The following is a 7,500-nucleotide window of genomic DNA, read 5'->3' on the forward strand; positions in this document are numbered from 1 at the left end:
AAGAGGAGCACCCTTGGTTCGCCGAACCAAACAGCCTCAGGGGTTTGTGTTTCTAGTGCTGAAAAGGCCAGCATCTCACAGCAGAGACATGGTCAAAACATTGTGATGCAAATCTGCAAGAGATACGATTGGCATTATGTATTTGAATGCATTAGGTACGGTGACACTTGTCTTGCCTTGTCTTGGTGCCTATGTGCCAAAGCAGGGATTCCCAAACTGTGGTCCGTGTACCACCGGTGGTACGTGAGCTTCCACTAGGGGGTACGTGAGATGAAAAGGGCTATGTTGGAAAAGTGTTCTAAACCCTTAAAGGAGTAGCGTCACACTGGTGTGACGGGAATGTTGAGAAATGAACGTTCTAAAGAATATCTGGGTTCATTGAATTCAACATAGAATTTTAGAACCTTCAATTGTTGCGGAACTTAGAATGTTCAAAAACCTACACCTTTAAGGGTTAAGCCTATGTTCTCTTTTTTCTTTGTGCTTCATAATGTTGTTCTCCACGCTGTTTTTTTAGTGTGAGAGCTCATAGACCAGTTGCACATTTTGATTTTGTCATTTGTTGTGCAGTAGGGCAGCTAATTAAACATGACACCTGGAATGCACCAATAGAATGTGTTATGTTTTTATGTGTCGGATGGTGGGGGGTACTTGAGCCGAGTCAGGATGTAGGTGGTGGTACGCAGGAAAAAAGGTTTAGGAACCACTAGGCTACAGGGTATTTCGCCAGTTTGCTCGTTGTTTTGGGGGTTGTTTTGTCTGTGGTCTAAAGATGATTTTAGCTGTGGTCATTCTTCCTGTACAACTGTGGAACGATATTCACCTAACAGAATAAAAAAAAAAAAAAAAAAATCAGAGCCTCCTACATAAAAGTGTAAAGGTGATGTCTAAGACCTGCTTATAAATACCGCTTATATGAAGAATAACTCTGACAGTTAATTTCACCTGGGATTGAAAATGTTATCCACCTTATGGTACCTCCCACACAAAAAACTGACTCAGACACACACACACACACACACACACACAGTGCCACTGTTGTCACTGCCAAGAGAACCACAACCGCTGCTTTCTTGGCACTCCTTTTGTGGACCTATAAATCTAGCAAAACTTGTAAGCACCATCCAGCCAGAAGCTGCAGGCACTCGGCCAGTGATATGTAGTCAGTACAGTAGAAGTGGCAGGAGCACTATCAAACACCTTTCAAAGGGTGCTATACCGTTAAAATAGCTGGATATCTCTTTTGAGTTTACTTTCATCGCCCAGACAGCAAGGTAATACAGGGACAGCGTGTGTGTGTGTGTGTGTGTGTGTGTGTGTGAGAGAGAGAGAGAGAGAGAGAGATAGAGAGAGAGAGTGTGTGTGTGTGTGTGTGTGAGAGTATGTGAGAGAGAGAGAGAGTGTGTGTGTGTGTGTGTGTGAGAGAGAGAGAGAGAGAGAGAGATAGAGAGAGAGAGTGTGTGTGTGTGTGTGTGTGAGAGTATGTGAGAGAGAGAGAGAGTGTGTGTGTGTGTGTGTGTGTGAGAGAGAGAGAGAGAGAGAGAGAGAGTTTGTGTGTGTGTGTGTGTGAGTATGAGAGAGAGAGAGAGAGAGTGTGTGTGTGTGTGTGTGTGTGTGTGTGTGTGTGTGTGTGTGTGTCAATGGATGTGTGTACTGGACCTAAGAGCAAAATCCCTTTTCTCAGTCCATCATGTATAATAGAGCATAAGAACATTTATAATACATTATAAATTACCATCCAGTGACAGGCCCATGGGCAGAGCAAGAATTAGCAAAAGCACATTGCTGTAATATTCATTGGGTCCTATAATTGTATTACAGCATCTAAGTGTAGCCAGGTTAAGGGGGTTTATGGAGTAAATCTTTATCATTTTCTCATCAGCAAAAATAGCGTTGGAGCATTTGGAATGCAGATATTAGAAGCCATTAGTTGCCTTTAGTGGAGAGTCGGAGGTGAATATTATGGAGAGAAAACACACATGAACTCTTCACTCACAACCAGGGCTGTACGCAGCGTTTTTGAAAATACCATGGTCCAAAAACTGAGGACTCCCCAGATGCACACACATTTATACTTAGGGACATATGACCTTAAAAGGTCTGGAGGGGGAGAAAAGGATATCCACTTTAAAAACCCTGATTCATTTACAGCGTCTAAAAGAGGCATCATTCCTCTGGTAGGGCCTGTGACAGCACATAGGCAATGTGCAGCAACATTTACATCCACCTGACCCCAGGAGGCAAACATGGTCATTTAAAAATGTAAAAAAAAAAAAAAAAAAATCAAACCAACCAAAGTCTTTAGCATTTAATTTGTGTTTGTGTTTGTTTGGAGGGGGGGGGGGGGGGGGGGGGGGCACAATGCAATGTTAAGTAAGGCAAACAGGCTCAACTCTGAACCCATGGCATGCCATGACATGACGCAGGAGCAAGTAATTACCTGTAGCGATGCAGATGCATTAGCATGTTGTGTCCAACTGCACATAATTCTCTCTCAACATCCCCTAGGCTGTGCTAGGAAGCAGTGAAAACACTAATGGAAACATCACTAGACAACAGACACTGTGGGAAAACATCATTAATATAGCTATACGGAAAACATCATTAATATAGTTATACGTCGGAAAGCAGTCACATGTAGCCACAGACTTCGAAAACATAATTAATACAGTCCTATGTTGACACATACTTAGAATATATTATTAATACTGTCATATGTTGACACTTAGAAAATATTATTAATGTGGATGTAGCAAAAAAAACCACTAATATATTCTTTGAGCGGGGGGGGGGGGGGGGTGTTGGGGGTTATTAGCTCCCGGGGAGCGAAGAAACATGCATATGTACATGAGCAGGTAGAAAAACATGCATTTATCTGCAGAGGAGTGATGCTGTTAGGATGTATACTGTATCAACAAATAAGGTTAACAGGGGAAACTACACATGGGCCTAAATGTGAGGTTAAGGGCTCTATCTTCCACTCCAGCGCAATTGACTTTGCGCAAGTCGCTTTGTGGGCGGATCTTGGGCGCTGATGCTATTTTACCAGCGGGATAATGATTGTTGCGCCTGACGCAAATCTAAAATGGGGTGGTCTATAGTAGCTATATTACTCATCTCACATTCCCTTTAACAACAGGCACGCTTGTTCCATAGCGGATTGCTATTATGATGGCGGATTTGCCATGCCCAGCCAGGAACGGTTCACAGCGCTATAGTCAGTTGGGAACAGTTTGCTATTGATTTTTCCTCTTGACAAAATGTAATACAGAAATGTCACTTTCCGATGTTTTGGGATCACTCTCACTGAATCACGAGGTTATGAATGCATGGTGATATTGTTGCAATGTAATCTAACATTACCTCACTATAAACAATGCAGATCTTCTGTCAGATAAGCTCTCCTCTCCCGTGCTGCTGCTGGGGCATTTGGGTTAAATGGCATCGGCATGCAGTTCAACATCACGTCTCATTAAGTCCTCTAATATTTCCTAATTGATGTCATCAACACATCTGTGATTCGTGGAAATGTGTACGCTAGATTTATACCTATTTTTTCACATCGGACACCACACTGATTTCCCTCGTGTAGCAATAGTTGTCCTTGTAATTATGTATGGTTTGGAGAAATGGGAACTGCGTCGTATAGATGAGAGGAGCAAAGTGCATTGCGCAACACAGGCGCCCAAGCAAGCGCTCCTGCAGGTGTAAGCTATGGCTGTACCTTACCACCAGGCAACTCAACAACGAGAAACAGTTTCCAAGTTGACCTAACTTCCCAACTCTGCACAGTATCCCATTAACTGCATGACATTAGGCTATTCACAATATTTTATGTAAAGTAGAGTTTGTAAACACGTTATCATCAACTTAATGCACGCACAACTTTTGTTTGAGCAGGAGAGAGAATAACAATGAATGGATGCAGCAACTACAGAAATTGTAGCCAAGGCTACTTGCTGCTTTCTTTTACTGTCTATGGTTGCTGGTTAACAGCACATAATAAGCTGATTTAAGCTAATTCACAAACTCAAGACTTCAAGGCCATCATGGATATAAAACGTTTTTTGAAAACAACCAAAGGATGGAGGGAACATAGCATAGCTTGGAGTTATTTCAGATGGGCTACAACAAGGTAGACAAAATTGTGGTGCTTGTCAAAACCTTAGTGCAGCTGGAATAATGCTTATAGGCTGGTGTTAAAGCGCACACGATGTTTAAAGCCATACACAACGGTAAATTGGAACAAAACTAAAAGTAACTTCAGCCTTTATAGGGCTGTATAAAGTTGTCCAAATAAATAGGTCGTAATTAGGCGTTGTTGTTGTAAAGATATTGCATGTAGATGTACTATAGGCTACTCAATTTTTAGTTGACCAATGCACAAACAAAACCGGGAAACGGACAAATATTATCAAGGCTTTGAATGTTTCCATCTGTGCACAGGGTGTCTGTAGATCAGTGTGCATAGCATTCATTCCTGCAGGCCTGTGGCCATGCATGCGCCCTTAAAATAGCATCTGAATTTGCGCCACTGACTTTAGACCAGGAGGTTCCTGGTTTGTGGCGGAATTGTTTTCTGAAACTGCAAAATATCAACAGGGACTGCGCCGGAACACGCCCCCTCTTTTCGCTGAAACGCCCCCGTGGGCGCACATGTACCTGTGGAGGGAAAATTCCAATATGCGCTGACTGCAAAATAGGAAAGACAAAAGCGCGAGTATGCAGTTAATTGCGCTGGAGTGCAAGACAGAGCCCCTAAATCTGCTTTAACCGGCTGAATGTGGTTCACCCCATGGTCAGTTGATGTGTGCGTTTGCTTAGCTGCAAGTAAAGGTCATTAATTTGTTATCATATGTATTATGTGCTTGTGCAAATTCATTTATGCAAGCAATGCAAATACAAATACATTACTGGCTGACGCTTAATAATTGTTGTAATTGCATATGACCGCTTAATCTGCATTAGACTAATTTGAGTCACTTTAGACTACAGACATGCAGAATGTGTGTACCCCAACACACACACACACACACACACACACACAGCCAACTTGTTTTGTGCGAAGGCCAAATGGCACATTTCACAACACAGCAAAAAATGAAACAAACAAAAAAAATGGATCCAGTTTATAATATGGATCTAGTCCAAACTTTCATGAAATATGAAATAATTTGATTGTAATTCATGGAAACTATGAGTCAATTAAATTGTTCAAGGTTGTATTTAAACACTTACAGTTTTATATGTGCAACTTAAAATGTGGTAATAACTGTTTTAGTATTTCTTGCACACTTGAAAGGACATGAAATCCAAATGGTGAATGCAATTGAATTAATCTAATCTCAGATATTGCAAACCACACAAGATACCACACACAGATATCCAATCACAAACACAAATTATATGACTCACTCCTATCAGTACTCCAGAGCAAACACAAACACACACACACACACAAACACACACACACACACACACACACACATACACAGAGCCAACTTGTACTTGAATTACAAAAGTCTGGGGCTGATCATTGATGTGCACCCCCCCACCACACACACACACACACACACACACACACATGCAAGATACAACACACAGATATCCAATCACAACCACAAATTATGTGACACACACACACAAACAAACACAAACACACACACACACACACACACACACACACACACACACACACACTCAGAGCCAACTTATACTTGATTTACAAAAGTCTGGGGCTGATCATCGATGTGAACCACCCCCCACGCCATCTCTTTTCAATCTGAATATTTAACACTGCCAGACATAACCCTATGAATAATAGAGACAAATCCTCTCTCTGTGCAGCATGTCACGACCAGTCATTTTCACACCCACACTTACCTCTTACTCAACTTAAAGCAACACAGTATACTTTTGTCGATACACTGACCTACGTGCAAAACAGAAAAGGGAGTGACATGCTGATGATACTGTTACAATACACTGACATTCAAAACAGAAAATGAAGTCTCCAAATCTGCCAATTCGCCCTCAGAATGCCTGATGTTGCTCTATGTAATGTTGTTGTCATTTATAGACTTGTTGGGCACATTAGCACTAAATGAGTACCTAGTATGTTTAAAATTGATTATCCTGATCATTTGTACCTAGAGTGTTGACACCTAATGCAATTTTCACACCATCACATCATTTGATTGTTGTCTATTGCTTTGTTCTCTTCAAACATTCTATCCTGTCACAATAGGAAAAAGACTTATAATGAGATGATAAAGTGGTGAAGTTGTCAGACTTTTTTTTGACACTTGTTTCTTGATCTTGCAAACAGTGGGATGAGAGGAGAAGTGCTGGTCTTAGTCATGGCTGGATAAGTTGGAGGCTCAAATGAAATGAGTTTCAGGTTGAACCTCTTGTCAAAGGCCTTGACTCAGCTTTGTCCAAAATCCACCCAGCTTTAAAACTTTGATTAATTTCGTTACAAGAAACTCAAGGTTGCTTTACAAGAAGGGGTGGTAGTATGTATACGTGTGTGTGTGTGTGTGTGTGTGTGTGTGTGTGTGTCTGTGTGAGTGTGTGTGAGTGTGTGAACATGCGCAAGTGCACTGGGTGGGAAGGTGAGGGGAATAAGAGGCCAAAGGCCTCAGTGAAGAGATGTGTTTTGAGGAGAACAGGCCCATAGAAGAGGCACAGCGGATGTGAAGGGGGAGTTGGTTCCAGAGAGTTTGGGGCGGACACACAGAAGGCCCTGTCCCCAAAAGGTCTTAAGTCTGGTGCGGGGTATAGCCAGCTGGTCCTTGTAGGAGGACCGGAGGGACCGCAGAATAAAAAAGGTAACATAAAACACACAAGGTAATAGTACATAAAAGCATAAAAGGGCAATAGTTTAAAAGTGTTTAAAAGGAATAATTAAAGGACATAAAAAACATAGAATGATTCCTCAGTTATAGTGATACTAGTCAAGCACCCAGTGAAGAGCAGCACTCTATGGAGATTCTTGAAGTAATCCCAAACTGTGCACACACACATATATTTCCTTTCAGGGCCAAAATGTTTACATTTCACTTCTATCCTGCATTTAAAGAATGATATAACATTGTCATAATCACATGTTAATACTTCACTTTTACTTTCCCATTGATATTGGGTAGTTGTTTACTACAGTGCATGGGGCAACCTTTCCACCAATGTTGCCAAAAAATAACTTGTACATTTCCTTGTGTTTCAATTAGTGTTCGATTATCCAGATCTAAAAGTTATTAGCCTGGAAGCCAACCCCAAATTTAACCCCGCCAACAAAATTGAGGTCGGGAAATTCAGTCTGGGCTTGGTCCATTGAGAAGCCTCTATGAAAACTAGATCATTTGTGGACCAATCAAATTGTCTGGGCGGGCTTTATACGATGATGGATAGATGAGCAACCATGGATATGAGCAACGCTGCCTAGTCATTCATGTCACATGAGCATGCTTTGGTTGATTTTGTTTACAACAAAGCGGCTTT

The sequence above is a fragment of the Alosa sapidissima genome, chromosome 18 (assembly GCF_018492685.1).
Source record: "Alosa sapidissima isolate fAloSap1 chromosome 18, fAloSap1.pri, whole genome shotgun sequence".
NCBI lineage: Eukaryota > Metazoa > Chordata > Actinopteri > Clupeiformes > Clupeidae > Alosa > Alosa sapidissima.